The sequence below is a fragment of the Pseudorasbora parva genome, chromosome 18 (assembly GCF_024679245.1).
Source record: "Pseudorasbora parva isolate DD20220531a chromosome 18, ASM2467924v1, whole genome shotgun sequence".
NCBI classification, from domain to species: Eukaryota; Metazoa; Chordata; class Actinopteri; order Cypriniformes; family Gobionidae; genus Pseudorasbora; species Pseudorasbora parva.
This window is the reverse complement of record NC_090189.1, coordinates 21,399,059-21,417,036: the sequence shown is the minus strand read 5'-3', so window position 1 is coordinate 21,417,036 and position 17,978 is coordinate 21,399,059. Positions and strand designations below refer to the sequence as shown.

Here is a 17,978-nt window from a genome sequence, read left to right as displayed (position 1 = left end):
CTTTTAAATGGCATATTTTAGTTCGACCTGTGCGTTGGAAGTAACTGCGAGCTGCTTGGAGTTTTCTGTTTGGTTTTGACTGCTTGCCCAGGCCCACGCTGTGAAAGCCAATGTGCATTCCAGTTGAGAACATTCTGCTTTGTATCCTCCTCCGTCTCCTAAATCATTCTCCTGTCATAGCGTTCGGAATTATTTGCTTCTATTTTTCATTCCAGTTCATCCACGTCAATGGGCCTCAAAGTCATAGCTGCTCTAGCTCTCAGAGGGAACTGAGAACGGCCATCACCTTTTAACCCGTAGAACTGAAGAAGACCTATAGGTGGAAAATACATGCCGATCTCTTGGGATTCAGTGTTAAAGTCCAATTTGACAAATCAGCTATTATAAATCAGCATGCTATTGGCGGTCAATCATTACAGCTTGCAATTCATTGACAGTGCTGCAGAAGTCATAACTCAAACAGAAACGAGAGACAGTCCAGTATACTTTGATATATAGCATCTCCATTAAATGGTGTGTTCAACATCTGTTAGAAGACCAGCCCAGGGAAATAGCAAGCAGGGGTGTCTTTTAAATGAGCCTCTGTTCTCTATACAAGTGCCCAGTTGGGTTTGTTAGCCCCTTGTATTTCTTTTTAAATGCTTTAAAAGTGTTTATTTTATTATCATTATTTGCATTAAATCTATTATTTAACATTTCTGGGGAAGAACACCAAATAGCCCATTAGAGATAAGTGTTACTCATTCACTAAGCAATATCACAGAGCAAGAACGGTCCATTCTCACGATTCTGGCCGACAGTAGTCCCAGCTGTGCTGCACAATTCAGGCCAACATGATTGTGATATACAGCATGGACAACAGTTCACTAAGCAAGACATTAATATCCGATTATGTATACACATCATTTGCCTCTTGCCAGTTACTTTGTCTGTTTTTGCTACACCAAAGATAATTGTTTCAAATGAATCTCTGTTGTGCATCTCCAAGCAGCACACAGTGGTGCTGTTTCCTTTCTGAATGAATCACAAAATCAGTATAGCAAGTTATATAATCGGATTACTTTTTCAAGTAACACATTACTTTATGAAAGGTTTGGTGTGTACATTTTAGCGTTATCTACACTGTAAAAAAAAATGTTTTGTTCTAATTACAAATTGTCTAATTTATCTAATTTTTCTGTTTATCTCAATTTTTCAGTTGGCTGAATTGAAATTCTTTGAATTATTACATTTTTCAGTTGGCCAAATTTAAATTAAATTCGGCCAACTGAAAAATGTAGATGCGATCAGTCACTAGAAAATGTTCAATTGGAGGCCTGAATTTTTTTACAGTGTAGTGGTAAGATTGCAACCGCTCACCCCTCCCTATCGAAGCACATACAAAAGCTACGGTAGCCGACACAGGACAAAGATGTGGTCGCCTGAGACAGCAGAGAGTAGCTTGTGCTCTGAAAAGAAGTTTGTCCATTTAGGGCTACTGTAGAAACACGGTGGTGCAAAATGCAGACTTTACTGGAAGGGGACCCGTGGTGTATGTAGATAAAAATGGCTCATTCTAAAAACAAAATGGTTCATCCTGTAAGGTCTTTAATCCATTGAAAACATGTATATTATATTGCATTTCTATCAATAGATCCTCCTAAATATAACACACTGCACCTTTAAATGAGTAATGCAAGTTACTTTGTTTTCCCATTCACTGACTGACACCTCTTCTGTTCCCTTGTTGAGAAACCATTTACTCATCTCACAGATTCAGTATGAATGAATAAAACCAGTAAAACACACAAACTCAGAATATTATGAAGATCTGCAATAATTAAACGTTAAATACACACTAGGGGTGATCCCCGCTAAGGATTTTTACATTTAAATCAGAATTGTTGAATCTTTCTATAGTCTATTACATGTGTATGTAAAGGGGTTGGGAGGGGCATGACACTAGTCAGCAGGAGGGTAAAACTATTTTCATTTTCCTTTACACACTACACACAGCAACAACTTTTAATAAAGTGACCAAAAATGCCTGCCGACTGACAGACGAACTGACAATGGCTTTCTTATTTAGGTTTAAATAAAAGATAATGTGGTGGATAAATATTCGTAAAACATTTTCTCATAACATTTTAAAGCCGCGATCGAAATACAGAACATCACACAAATATATAAAAGAACATTTTGATAAATTAACCTAAAAAAATACCTGGCTACAGAGGAAAAGAACACTTTGAATGCATTTACATGCACGTTCTTAAGCTGATTATGCCTAAAGCGTGTCGCACACCGGACGCGAAGCTCAGCGCCACATCTCAGGTATCTCCATAGACTGTAAAAAAAATATGGAAAAAATATGTCACCCATAGGCTTCTGATAAGCCGTTCTGAAGCTTAAAGTAGGGGCGAGCTGGGCGTTGCCATCTTGTGAGCGAGTCATCGCGTGTCACTCCCGGATAACAGAAAATGGGCAAAAAGGCGGGATGTGCGCGGAGCTGAGGTGACGCAATGATCAAAATTAGCCTTATAAGCCAAAACCACAATTTGTATCAGGCTGTAAACATTGTTTCTGCTGTAAAGTTGAGAATTTTAACATGGGGCTCAATGAGATTCTGCTCCCTACTGGAGCCTGTCCCTAGTGGCCAGTTGAGGAATTGCAGTTTACATTACTACTGTATTGGCTTCAAGAGAGATCGCGGGAGGTTGCCGCTTGGGTATCTCACTCTGGAAGCGCACATTGTATACACGGAAGCTCATTTTTGAATCGACTTCCGACAGAAGAGATGCACGATGGGTGTATCTTGTAGCACAGGGTGAAAACCGTACATTGATGATTTGAAGGAAATATAGATTGAATATAAAACCTTGAAATGGCGTTCTGTGGCGTGGCAGGATTTTAAACAACTTCCTGAGTCGCCGCGGACAGGCGCCTAATGCTGCCTCCGAATGCCGCCACCGGTGTGTGTACACTCATTGGATGTGTTCGAATTTTATAGGCGTGGCACGACACCGAACACGAAGCACAGCGCCGTGCCACATTTTTGAAATATTAAGCACCCCCACATTGCCAAAATGGCATGATCCTTTCATAACACCCGTGAAGATTCGACCTTGAGATCGGTGCTCGAAATCTGGCTCCGCATATTGATGCATCGAATCTTCAACTATTCGGGGTCACCCCTAATACACACATTAGGGCTGTAACTAATTCGAATGGATATCAAATATCAAGCAATGTATTCAAATATATTCATAAATAGGACAAACAGGAATTTGTGTACAGATGCCATAGCAACTCTCAACGGCCACCAGGACTTTTACGGTTTAATAAAAGCTATTTATTTGTTGTTAAGTGTAATAATCATCTTAGAAAAAAATCATTCTAATGTCAGACGCAGTTGAAGTAGTTGGGCATTTTTATTACGATTGAGGTGTATATAAACCGATTACAGTGCTGCATGTAAATGCACCCGACTGTAAAAAATTGCACTACATGGCACTTTAAAAACCGGATAGTTTATTTATAGTTCAAAAACGATTATTTCACGTCATGTTTGAATGCATATTCGAATATCGAATAAAAAGTGACAGCCCTAGCACACATTTACTTTATATATTTAATCTCGCGTTATTAACCAATGGTTTTGCTGCTGACCTTCGACAACAATTCAATAAGCAATAAGCACAACAAAAAAAATTGCTGAAATAAGAGTGTTGCACTTTCTTTTTCTGCATTATATTCTTTGAGCTGCGCCCCCTACTGTACAGGGGTGAATTTGCATTTCCTTTGGTCTGAAGCTTATTCATATTCCTCTTGGTGTGAAAGGGCCTTTACATAAAATAAAATAAAAACAGCCCAGGAAAAACACCCAGCAAAAATAAAGTAGCATTTTATTTTCAATACAAATAAATATTATGTATGTGTTTATCCCAGATCCAGCCCACATCTGGTACTTATGGAATCTATGTGTACCAGATGTGGGCTGGATCTGGGCCGACATAATGTTGCTGTCTGGGATATACAATGATCAGGCATAACATTATTACTTAATATTGTGTTGGTCCTCCTTTTGCTGCCAAAACAGCTCCGACCTGTTGAAGCATGGACTCCACTAGACCCCTAAAGCTGTGCTGTGGCTTTTGTCACCAAGATGGTCGCAGCAGATCCTCTAAGTCCTGTAAGTTGCAAAGTGGGTCCTCCATATGGGACTTCGATATCCGACTTGTTTGTTCAACAAAGCCCACAGATGCTTTATTGGATTTGAATGCCTTATTCCCATATTGCATCCTAGTGCCATGTATTCCCCTGGTAAGCAGCGCACATGACACCCGGCCGGCCATCCATGTGATGTAAAAGAAAACGTGATTCATCAGATCAGGCCACATTCGTCCATTGCATCATGGTCAAGTTCTGACACCCACATGCCCACTGTTGGCACTTTTGGTGGTTTACAGAGGTCAACATGGGCACCCTGACTGGTCTGCGGCCATGCAGCCCCATACACAATAAACTGTGATGCAATGTGTATTCTGCAGAACCAGCATTAACTTCTTGAGCAATTTGAGCTGTATCAGCTCATCTGTTTGTTTGGACCACACAGGCTCCCCACGTGCATTAATGAGCCTTGGCCGGTTCACCACTGTTCCTTCCTTGGACCACTTTTGATATATACTGACCACTGCAGACCGGGAATACCCTACAAGAGCTGCAGTTTTGGAGAGGCTTTGACCTAGTCGTCTAGCTATCACAACTTGGCTATCGCTTAGCCATTTTCCTGCTTCTTACACATCAACATTGAGGACTTGCTGCCTTATATATCCCACCCACTAACAGGTGTTGTAAAGAAGAGATAATCAGTGTTATTCACTTTACTCACTTCAAAATGTTATGCCTAAGTGGTGTATTTCTTTATTTTCTTTCTTTGTTGTCTGGTTAGAAATGTTCAATATTGTACCAGGTCCATTTTGTTTGTTAACTTTTTATTGTTCAGTACATTTTTTGCATTAAATGAAACTTTTTTTCCTAAATGGATCAGTGATTTTAAATGAATCATTTGAGATAATGATTTAAATTCAGGACTCTCACTTGTTTAGTTTCTGAATAAATCAGTGTTTTGAACAAATCGGTTGAGGGAATGTTTCAAATGACTCCCTTATAAGAATAATTACTTGTTTAGTTCCTGGATGAATCTGTGTGCTTTTAAAAGAACTGGTGAAGTGAATGATTTAAATCACTAGTAACTTGTTTCGCTCCCGAAAGAATCAGTGTTTTTGGCCTAATCTTTTTTTCTCAAAATCTTCGGTCACCATGAAATTTAAATGGAATATTGCAGTATTTATTATAAATGATGTATCTGTACACATTATTGTTTTTTTAATTCATGGTTCCTCATAATCTTATGATCAAAATTACTCACCCTCGCTCTTTCTACACTGTAAGGCAACCAGCTGCAGAACCTTTTTGAGTTTTCTCAACTTAGGGTCAATAGTTGTACAAACTTTGTTTGAGTTATCTCAACTTTTTTCATGTTAAATAGTTGAATAAACTTTAAAAGTTGAATTTGTCATACTAAACATAAGGTAACATTTTTTTACAGTGTATTACATCTTTTCACTTCTCTACTGAAGCGTGAGGGCGGGACAACATGTCACTCGCATGACATCACAGCAATAGCGAACCACAACGATCCAGACCAGTCCCGCCCTATATTTCACTTGCTTGAGAAGCCGTTTCACTTTGATATAAAATCACAAGGGAAGAAAAGAGTATCGCAGCTTACATTTCATGCCAAGTTTAATCAAAATAACTCCCCCAACATTCTCTGATGATCTGTTTACTGACAACCTGTCACTCACATGAGATCACAGTCCACTTTTTGTTGTATTGATTTAACCTGCATAAAGAGTCACTGAAAAATCCCCACCACTAATAAAGAGACTAACAGTCTGTCTGGGACAGAAAAGAACAAGCAGGCAGTGATACAAACAGTAGAAAGTCCCAGAGCCGTTGCTCTACATCAGTGTTCTTGGAACGCCATTCAGCCAATCAGATTCGAGGACTGGAACTAGCTGTTGCATAATAAGATTTACAGTTTTCATTTTTTTTAGCTCAGCGGATAATGATTTTCTTTGCAGACCTACAGTGTAAATTAAAGAGAATGCTAATGATGTTAATTCTAAATTATGCTCAAATGCTCCCATGGGTTGCAGCAGAGTTACTGTACAGTGAGAAATGTTTATAGTGCATCTATTTGCATTATTGATGGGAATGAGGCTCATTTGAATACCACTGGACACGGACTTAGCGTAGTAAATCTACAAGACTCCGCTGACTAATATGTTTAATTAGAGGTGATATATTACAGCTTATTAATTATTTACAATAACGGCAATCATGTCTGCAGTCATAGGGACAAAGAAAATGAGGATCCGTAGAATAAAGAAGGTAAGGTAATGAAGGTACCAAAATAAAATGGAACAAATTAGAAACCAAGAGCTGCTGTGCAATTCTCTGTCCTTTCTGCCGTGACGTTTCTCGACATTTGCCGTGGATTTGAAGGGAATGCAGAAGGAGAGACGTGAAGCCGATATCCTTGAGCGGTTAAAGGCCTGTGTGCCTCCGAAACCACTGTGAAAGGTGGACTCGGCGCTGGAGAAGAAAAGCAGCGGCCTCGCAGGGATTAGCCACAGGAGATTCCCTGTGGATAGCTGTCCCTTTTTTCCCAGGGACACTGTAATATGATTACTCTGTTGTTTGCGCCCGGTCCAGTGGTTAAGCACTATGGAGAGGAGGGTTCGGCCACCTCCAGGATGGACAATGAGAGAATTTTTTGGAGGGAAAGTTGGAATTCTGCTTGACTGAGGACAGCTGGGGTCTTACACTTAGAGGGGAGAGAAGGAGAAAAAAGTGCCCTTTTCTTTAGCTGAATGAAAGGCAGCTGTATGGTGCTCTGTACCACTGCGTTCAGCAGAGGTGCACCAGGCAGGGTCAGCAGGGCTCTTTGGATCTCTACAGAGGCCCCGGGCTCCCCTCCTGCACCCCTACTGTTACACAGAGGAAAGGCATTCTCTGACAGACGTCATCGCAAATGTTTATCTGTACAAATAACAAACAGTTTTCCTTGTTGCCCTTTTGAAAAGCTCTAGGACGTGTTGTTTGTGAAAAATAAATACTGTCGAATTTCATCACATGTGTTTCATTTCATTCCAATTAGTGAGTGTAAGCACGCTCAATCCAAGGCAGCAAATGTAATAGTTTAAGAATCGGGCACTGGTCTAAGCTGGTTCGAGCTCTTTCATGATGCTACCACTATATTTCACCTCTTATTTGAGGCCATGAATGATGGCGTGTGTGTGTGTGTGTGTGTTGTTGTTTTTTTAATTTTCTTCAAGCACTGGATTGCTGTGAGCGCAAGCCTTAGTCAGCACGGTTTGTTTGACTGGGCCTGTCATTAATCATCATTGGCATTGTTTAAACTGTATTGAATGTCCAGGTCTTGTTCAACAGGGGGACAATAGTCTCTCTAAGCTGCTTCAGACCTGAAAGAAAGTTTATAAAATGTCCACCCAATGGAAACTGCAGGGAAGCTTCTTTTAAAAGGGGTTAGTATTCATTAGAACACTCTGGTTAAGGGCCTGGGCAGCTCCCATAAAAGGAAGCAAACCACCCACAACCTTGATGGAAAAGTGCACCTATGATGGACAGCGCATTCTCATCACTTCTGACAATTTTGAAGCAGCACAAAGGACTTGATGCTTTCCTTTCATTTGTGTGATGATGACGCCCTGGCCAGTGCTAAATTTACTGCCAGTTTTTTAAATTACAGTAATCAAGAGATGTGTTTCTATTTAAAGCTCTTGTGAAATATTGAGATGACCTGCACAGTAATTCAGATCATTTGGTATTATCGGTCATTAGGATCAGATGAGCCTGTAACCTGTTATGGGGAAGAAAAGAAGATTGAAGATTAGCTGCATGAGACAGAGGTCAGTAATGGAGAGACTCATAAAGTGACACATGAAATGTTGTTCAATTAATTTAATTTATGTCAATGAAATGTATGACATAAGATACATTTAAACTACAAGAACAGAAGGCTGATTATAACTGTAAAGGACTAAGTGATATTTTTTTTTTACCGGGGAGCTAAAAGAGCAATTATGCAATAAGAGCAATAATAGTTATGGAAAGCATACGTCTAGTGGGTTTCTTTCACTAAAAGATGTTAAATTCATGCAGACAGGATTTGTATGATTTAATGTATTGCAAATCAAACTACAAACCTTAAATTTATACAAAGAAGTAACACTTCAGAATAATGATCATTAGTTAACATGAACTAATGAACTGCACTTATAAAGCATTTATTTATCTTTGTTAATGTTAATTTCAACATTTACTAATGCATTATTAAAATCTTGCTAACATTAGTTAATGCACTGTGAACTAACATGAACTAACCATGAATGGCTGGATTTATATTAACTAATGTTAACAAAGATTAACTAATACAGTTATACATGTACTGCTCATGGTTAGTTGATGTTAGTTAATACATTAACTAATGACCATTATTCTAAAGTGTTACCAAGAAAGGTATTATTAAAGTTAATTCAGCAATATTTGTTTACTTCAAATACATAATATAATATTATAATATAATGTTACTAAAACTTGTTGGGAAGAAGAGGATTGATATATTATTACACAAAAAAAATAGTAATTAATTGTTTTTTTAATTGTTAATTGGTTAACAGTAAATGCCTTTACTATATACAGAAAAACTTCTACTTCAAAAGATCTAACCTTACATTTAGCGTAATTTTACTGTACTTTTATTGAAGTAAAAAGGACAAATCATCTTAAAATTTGCAGTGAAAAGCTGTAAACTGACATTCTCAGTATTCCATGTGTGACACTTTGGGTTTAATAGTATTTATGTTTCTTCTTAATTGTTTTGTTATATCCTACATTATACACTGTAAAAACATTATATGTTCAATAAGTTATGACAACAAATGTTTTTACATTGTTTTAACTCATCAAAATAAGTTAAGAAATGTTAAACTTTTATTTATTAGTTATACAAGATGTAACTCATTTTTTAAAGTCAGTTTAGCATAATTTAAGTGAAAATAACTTAAACATCCAAGTTGATTGTACTGCAAAAGGTCAAAATTTGCCCCTTATTTTACAGTGTAGGGTTTCATTTTACATCTTATGTTGTTAAATGAATGTTTATTGCATTATTTGAGTGGCAAGATATGTTATGATGGTGATTTGTATATGTGTGTGTGTGACACTGCGCACCTTCTATATATTAAGCTCAGATTGTGTAAAGGCTACTTGTGATGAACTTTGATTCATCATGTGTCTTTCTCTTTACTTCCAGTGTTATGGTGGATATAAGTATATATTAAAAGTACAGATTTAAGTAGCAACATGGCCTCGCTAGTTCAGCTGAAAATGTGAATTGGTTTTACACTGTAAGATGTACTGGTTGTTCTGTAATATGTTTACATTTTACTGAATTATTCTGGCAACCAGCTGTTTTTATTCTGTACTGAAGTGTACTGATGTTACATTTATTGAGTGTTACAATTATCCCTGCTCTCCTCAAGTCTGCATCCCATCTTGCCTGGAATGCGTCTGTCCTAATATATAAACCGCAGTCAGAGATTGTGAGATCTGTGACCTCTGAGAATGAGATTCTTGTCACTTGAAACCAGTAAAGGTTTACCAGCACAGTTCTATTGTTCGGCCTGCTGATACCACATCAGTATTGATCAAGGGATCACCTTGTCATCTAACCAAACAGGTATGAGGCTGGAGGGAGAGTGGTGGCAAATATGCACTCAGTAGAGCAAACAGTTCCGTCAACATGATTATTTCAATCCATTAACAAAGAGAATGCCACCCATTCTTCTTAATGAAAGGGAAATGTAATGCTTTAAAAAGAGTTTCTGTCAAAAGTGCAATTTATAAACAGATTTAAGCTTTAAAGTACCAACAACAACAAAATTAATGTATCTGTCCAAAACACTACTTATGTGCTTAAACTACAAATCATAATAAAGTAATAATGCCATTTGGAAAATGTTTTAAATCTGTGTAAGCCCAACTCTAAAAATGCAGTTGGTTTAGATTTGCTAACCTTTGTGGACGGATTGCATGACAGCACGGATACGGGATGAAAGGTCTCAAAAGGAATTTTTAGCCATGCACAGGGAGGGGCATTTTGTACAGGAGAAAATCCAGCCAAGGTCAGAGGTAGGGGTCGGAGGTCATGGGGGCAGGCCCCCAAAGCATAAGACACCCCCAGGATTATACAAGTGTAAAAAGAGCCTATTCAGTCAAAGCCTTGAGTGAGATTCACAAAGATCCACTGTTAGCTCAGTGTATACCTCATGAGCAAAACCTTTAGGGCATATCAGTACCATACCTCAGTACATCACTAATGATGATTTATATATGAACTATGTGGATAAATAGGCAACAGACACCTTCTCTTAGAGCATTCCGGACCATTTTAATTGTGTTATGCATTGTAATATGTATGTATAATTCCATAAATTCAATGATAAGTATCAGCAACTGTATGTATTCAAGTTGCAAAGCACTCCTGCAGAGCCAAGGCCAATGAATTGCACATAAATGCATATTTCAGTAAAGAACTTCATCTCATTTATATTTATATTTATGACTTGCAAGAGGTTATTAAGATACTTAGATTTTATTTGCTACATATAGGCAATTTATACATTGTTGAAATTACTTTACAGATGGTAATTTCACTATTTCAAACCTGTGTTGGCTTGTGCTTTCCACTTTTGATTATAAAAATGTCAGTGTATAATTTAAGTCTTATCCAGTAAAATGTGGATTAGATGGAGATTAGGGCAGTGCCTTTGTATTTATCCCCAAGTAAGCCAGCACAGCATGCAGCTCAAAGGTGATGGCACTATGATCTCCCGTCTCTAGTGCAGCTTCTCCACTGTTTCCCTCCATTTTTTCAGGCTGTCATGCTCCGACAGTCGGGATAAATTGCACTGAAAATATGAGTGACAAATAGCTGAGAACATTCTGAAATAACAATTTAGTTTAAAGTAGTTTATTTTCCCTAACACCAATTAAGTCAATTTTTAATTAAATTTGGCATGTATAATTATATTTTACCAAGAAGTGTTAGACTATAAAAACATTTAATTAAACATTTTAAAAATAGATGTACCATTCTCAAGAGGAAAAAAACGTAATATACCTAAATATATTAAAATATATAAAAATATGAATAGACCTAAAATACCTTAAAAACTTTGGTACCTAGGGAATTGTATTAAAATGCTGTTATTTCTACTTCAGTTGTTCTGCAAGTTTGGAAAGACACAAAGTAACAGCTGAGAAGTAGCACTTCAAGTCCATCATTTAAATCATTTCAAATTCAAAGCACAAAAACACAATATTATACAAAGATGAAACAAGCGCTAAATCTATCATTTCAGAAATCAGTGCATAATATTGCTGGTGTCACTGTTGGACATTCATACTGAATATCTGAATATAAATCTTATAAAATTTTATAAGTAAAATTTGCAATCAAATGAGTGATCTTGTCTATATGTCAATTTAATCTCTTCTTTCATTTTAAAATCTCATGTGCATGTCATTCAGTAATTAGTCTATATGATCTTATTTATATTTTCAAAGAGGATAATTAAGACCTTGTCTTTGAGTAATTTCACAAAAGGAACGAGTTAACTAGCTTGTGATTGTCATTATAAATACTGTTTTATTTATCTTTATTTATTTATTTTCCTGATATTATTATTATCAAAATTAGAATCAAGTGTTTTGTTGGCTCAAGCACAAGAAATTTGGCACCATAGTAACAAAAGCTTCTGGTAGCCTAAAATCGTATAGGCTTATGGCAAGCCGTTTTAACATTAAGTACAATTATCTATTTAATAGGTACTCATATCGAATGAATAAGTACTAGTATCTATTGAATAAGTTCTAGTAGCTAATAAATAAGTACTATAGTTACTATTGAATAAGTACTAGTTGCTAATGAATAAGTACTATAGTATCTATTTAATATGTACTAGTATCTACTGAATAAGTTGTATCTAGTAATACGTAGTATCTAAAAAATAAGTAATAGTGCCTAATGAATAACTACTTGCATCTAATAAATGTGTACTAGCCACAACTGGAGTACATAGTCATAGTCACAAAGGAATACATGTAGTCAGAACTGAATAGTTCATATCTGAATGACATATCCCCATAGAAGCCAATGGCAAAAATGTTTAATATGTTTCTAACTTAAGAATAGGTAAAGGACGGCGCACACACGTGTATGTGTTTTAAGTCTCCAAATCAAAACAAAACCCAGCGTTTTGAAAAGAGCCTCAAAACCAGTGTAGAAAATAGCTTATTTTTAGTTATGATGTTTTTGAATGCAAAAACCACACGAACATCATTAGTTGACCTCAGACAACAGTATACTTTTTTTTAAACAGTTTATGACAACTTTAAGTGTATCTAATATGATAAACAGAGCTGTGTTACCTTATAGTCGTGACCTGAAAAGCGGAAATACGGGGCATGTGTTTGTGTAACAATCACTCCAGCAGCCGTGCTCAGCTCCACAACACTCGGTCCTGCTCTGCTTCATACTACAGTAACATTAATAACTGCATCCATGTACGATTTCTGCCCGTGTCCTATTTTCCACCGGCTGTGAGGTGAAGAACACATGTCCCAAGATTCGGCATTCAAACTTGGCGTTCCATCCATTAAACTCCTCTAATGGATGGAAAAGTTGCATAGTGCACCTTTAATAGTCAATATCGAATTAAGTACTAGTATCTAATAAATAAGTAGTACCAATTTAGGCACTAGAAGCTAATGAATATTAACTAGTGCCAAGCAACACTATGTAACTTTTCCGTCCGCTAGAGGGCGCCTATTCAAAACAAAGGCGTAGTTTGATGACGCAAAGTTTGAACTCAGAATCTTGGAACATGTGCTTTTCACCTCACAGCCGGTGGGAAATAATCAGGCTAGGACTCGGGCAGAAGTCATGTTCATGGATGCGATTATTAACGTTACTGTAGTATGAAGCAGAGCATGACCGATAGTTGAGGGAGCTAAGCATGGCCGCTGGAAAAATGGCTGCCGAACACAAGACTCGCAAGCAGAAAGACTTTTATTACGACGGGACACAGTCGCTGGCAAAAAATAAGTAATAGTGCCTAATGAATAACTACTTGCATCTAATAAATGTGTACTAGCCACAACTGGAGTACATAGTCATAGTCACAAAGGAATACATGTAGTCAGAACTGAATAGTTCATATCTGAATGACATATCCCCATAGAAGCCAATGGCAAAAATGTTTAATATGTTTCTAACTTAAGAATAGGTAAAGGACGGCGCACACACGTGTATGTGTTTTAAGTCTCCAAATCAAAACAAAACCCAGCGTTTTGAAAAGAGCCTCAAAACCAGTGTAGAAAATAGCTTATTTTTAGTTATGATGTTTTTGAATGCAAAAACCACACGAACATCATTAGTTGACCTCAGACAACAGTATACTTTTTTTTAAACAGTTTATGACAACTTTAAGTGTATCTAATATGATAAAAAGAGCTGTGTTACCTTATAGTCGTGACCTGAAAAGCGGAAATACGGGGCATGTGTTTGTGTAACAATCACTCCAGCAGCCGTGCTCAGCTCCACAACACTCGGTCCTGCTCTGCTTCATACTACAGTAACATTAATAACTGCATCCATGTACGATTTCTGCCCGTGTCCTATTTTCCACCGGCTGTGAGGTGAAGAACACATGTCCCAAGATTCGGCATTCAAACTTGGCGTTCCATCCATTAAACTCCTCTAATGGATGGAAAAGTTGCATAGTGCACCTTTAATAGTCAATATCGAATTAAGTACTAGTATCTAATAAATAAGTAGTACCAATTTAGGCACTAGAAGCTAATGAATATTAACTAGTGCCAAGCAACACTATGTAACTTTTCCGTCCGCTAGAGGGCGCCTATTCAAAACAAAGGCGTAGTTTGATGACGCAAAGTTTGAACTCAGAATCTTGGAACATGTGCTTTTCACCTCACAGCCGGTGGGAAATAATCAGGCTAGGACTCGGGCAGAAGTCATGTTCATGGATGCGATTATTAACGTTACTGTAGTATGAAGCAGAGCATGACCGATAGTTGAGGGAGCTAAGCATGGCCGCTGGAAAAATGGCTGCCGAACACAAGACTCGCAAGCAGAAAGACTTTTATTACGACGGGACACAGTCGCTGGCACATTTTCCGCTTTTCCGGTCACGAGTGTGAGGTAACGCAGCTCTGTTGATCGTATCAGATACCGGTACATTTTAAGTGTGTTTAAAAGAATGTTATGACGTTACTCTGTGCCTTTACTCAACGGCTGCTGTGACACTTGTTCACACTCCTAAGAGTAAAGCGCTTTGTCAGAATAAAACCGGAAACCGAGGGTAACACAGATATGATGCAATTAACAGGTGACTCCCTCAGACGTCCGGTTCCTTGGTTAAAGGTCCCATGGCATTGATTGTTTTATTATTTTATAATGTTTCCTGAGGTGTACTTATATTATTAGTATGGTTTTTACATCAAAAAAAATTTATAATTTAGAAATAAAAGGCATTTTTTTCTATATTGATATTAGCCCTCTGGCTTGAATGCTCTGTTTCAAGGGGCGTGTCTGCTGTGATTGGCTGACATATGCATTTGAAATTAGATTACGGGCGGAGGGTCCTGGTTTAGTCAGGCGCGAGCAGCTGCAGCGCGGCCTGCCTGCCAGTCCAGGCAGAGACAGAGAGAGCTGGGGAAAGATTGCTGAGAAAGTGTTATTGTACCGAGTTTTTGAGAGCGCTGTGTGTGCGCAAATTTATTTTAGCCCCGTTTCCACCAAAATTACCCGGAACAATTTGTACCAGGAACTTTTTTTACAGGAACTTTTCTCCCCCCAGACCTGCAACTGTCTGCATTTCCACCGCGATCTAAAGTTCCGTGAAGATTAGGCAAATTAGTCCGGTGATGTAGGACTGCGCGCGACTGCTCCTCCAAGTCAGTGACGGACAGTAATCATTTTTGCACGACACTAGCCACGTTTACAAGCACACTTCTTTTTTGTCATTCAGATTGAAAGATTTAGTGGACTGTTTACATGAGACGTTATCTAAACCGATCTGGTGTTTACATGTGATGACTTTCAATTGCAATCATTTTGTGACATGCAGTTTGTCTTCCGCATCAAAAATGTCAACACCGTTTTCTCCAGCAGCTGGAATGTGTTAACTGTAGCCATAGCAACTCTTAACGGCCACCAGGACTAATACAATATTATATAAGCTATTTATTTGTTGTAAAGTGTAATAATCATCTCAGAAAAAAATTAATTCTTCTGTCAGGCGCAGTTAAAGTAAAAACGCCCTGGGGCAATATATGGTGTGTCATTATTTCAGCATTATCTTCATAACTTACGAAATAAAAAGTTTACCCCTCAGAAAAATGAACTTTCCTCTCTTGTCAACATGAGCGTGGCGCGCGCTGTCACGTCATGTATGGACGCACACTTAAAAGTAATGGGGTCAGGTCGTTTACATGGTGAAAAATAGACTGTAAAAAAATTCATAACGAGTATGGAAGAGATTCAAGCTGTGCTGCTTTTGCTGGTTATGTATAGGTTTACTAAAGAGGTAATTAACAACATCAGAAAAGAGCACTAGCATATTCAGAGAGCTTGTAAAGCTAGATTTAAAATGACAATGTATATTATTATCAGCTATTACGAACATTGAACGTGAGATGGCTGAGACGAACGCGCACCATCAGACCGAGAGCAAGACTGATATTTACTCAATGCAAAACGAACCTCGCAAAAGACTTTTAAAAATGCTGGTTGAAATAAAATGCTAAACGAATCAGCATGTTCAGCGCCCAAATCCCGCCCTCGAAAGTTCCTGAACTTTGAAAAAGTACTACCTCGCGAGCAGGCCCGTTTGGAGGGGGAAAAATTTACCCGGAACTTCATTTAGACTCTGGTTCCTGCGGTCAAAACACACCGAGTACCACCCCAAAGTTCCTGGTTCCTGGGTAAAGTTCCTGCGGTGGAAACGCGGCTTTTGTTTGTATCTGAGAACTATGAATAAACACGAGTGAACTTTTCAACGTTATTTCTTTCACAAAATGCTTTCACCACAACTAACAACAAACACAACATTGACATGAATACAGGAAGAGCTTTTGTTGAGCATAACAGTGTCATTCATTATAACAGCAGTTTGGACAAGTGTGCACTGCAGATATACGTGAGATTGACCGAACCAAACATTATACAGAGAGTTCTTTGATTGCTCTCTGTAGTTTAATCATTTAAATAACAGATTTGTTTCATACTGTTAACAGAAATTACGTGAAGTTGATTGTTTTAGTCACTGGCTTGATTCACTGATGCATCAAGACGGCCAGCATCGGGAATGACAGTATTAAACGATTTAGAATGAAAGTCTGTGTGAACTTGAATGATTACCTACACATCACTGATCCTAGATCAGGCATTAATAAAAACTGTTACTCACTGTTTGTGGCGTGCAGCGACTGATAAACTGAATCTATTCTCTACTAATTCTCTGGGCGGGCAAAGCAGAGGAAGGGGAGGTACCCTTTCCTGTTATGATGTCATAACAGTAGAATTCTAGATCAGCTTATCTGGACTGTCATTTTCTAACCTCATGGGGACAATATTCAGAACTCATATTAAAGTTGAAAAACCTCATAGAATTAATTTCATGCCATGGGACCTTTAAATAGCAATTTTCTTACAATATACAAATGGTTGGAAACATTTTGGATATTGTAAGAATTCAACTGAACACAATATATAACACTGGCCTGGTGGTTTTGGGATATTTTAATGCAAAAATACTACTAAGTGCACCTTTAATAGGTACTAATATCTAATGAATAAGTACCAGTATATAAAAGATAAGAACTTGTAGGCTATCTAATGAATGACTAGTATATTTGAAAAAGTTTCTCACATCTAAAGAATTAGCACTAGTGACTAATTAATAGGCACTAGCACTTAATTAAATAAATGCTAGTATCTAAAAAATGAAAAGAAAAAGTAAGTAGCCTACTAGTAGAATGAAAATACATAGCCTAGTAGTTTTAAGGATTAAATGTGAAGTTGGCTTGCCATATGCTAAATAAAGTGTCTTTATTGGCATTAATGATTCCATGAAAAACTCCGTAATGGAACAGAGTGTACTAGACAAATATAACAGCTAGACAAGAAATACAGGCAAAACACAAGTAAATATGAATTTACTTATCGAAGACAACTTTAACATTACAGTCGGTGCAGATCGACCTCATTGAGAAGTTAGTTGGTTGTAGAAGTAGTAGCAAAGGTGATGATGCTTAAAGGTTAATGATTAAAGTCCAAACACTGTGATAGATAGTGTCCCAGACACGCTGGCCTATATTCGACAGCCCCCTAGGTGTCTCACTTTAGCAGCGTTTGTCAGGACTCCGGTGAGGATGTGCGCTGACGTCACCGCCGTGTTGATTTGCTAAGCGGCGAGCAGAGAGGAGTTAGTGCGCGTGAGAGAGAGCGGGTACTGTGAACTGCGTTACTATGCCACAGTCCTAATAACCGCACGCTCGGAAGCCAAACGTGCAACACAGGTGAGTACAGGCGCGCACCTTTAAAACACCTACAGCTCCCGACAGACCCATCTGTCTTGTGTGTTTTCACTTTGGGAAAATGTTCACATTAAGAGAGAATCCGCGTTGTGTTTATCAGATGTGTTTGCGCGCAGCATCACATCAAGTTACAGTGTTTCTACTGTTGCTTCAAGTGAAGGTGAATTGTGAGTGCACCGAAAAGTAAAAGTGTGGCTGTCAGGGTTGTGCTCAGGCTCAGGGCA

General features: G+C 38.0%; 1 protein-coding gene across 4 annotated transcripts in view; it reads left to right on the top strand.

Annotated features, from left to right (window-relative positions):
* zbtb16a (zinc finger and BTB domain containing 16a) overlaps window positions 1-17,978 on the top strand; it is a 132,799-nt gene that overhangs the window by 6,428 nt on the left and 108,393 nt on the right. For 2 of the 4 annotated variants that reach the window (XM_067422693.1, XM_067422690.1), the window contains exon 1: window positions 17,589-17,736. The exons of 1 other annotated variant lie outside the window; for it this stretch is intronic. The gene's annotated coding sequence lies outside the window, so the exon portion shown is untranslated. Of the gene's footprint in view, window positions 1-7,911; window positions 7,980-17,588; window positions 17,737-17,978 lie in introns of those variants that run through there. One more of the 4 variants, XM_067422691.1, reaches the window with a different exon arrangement.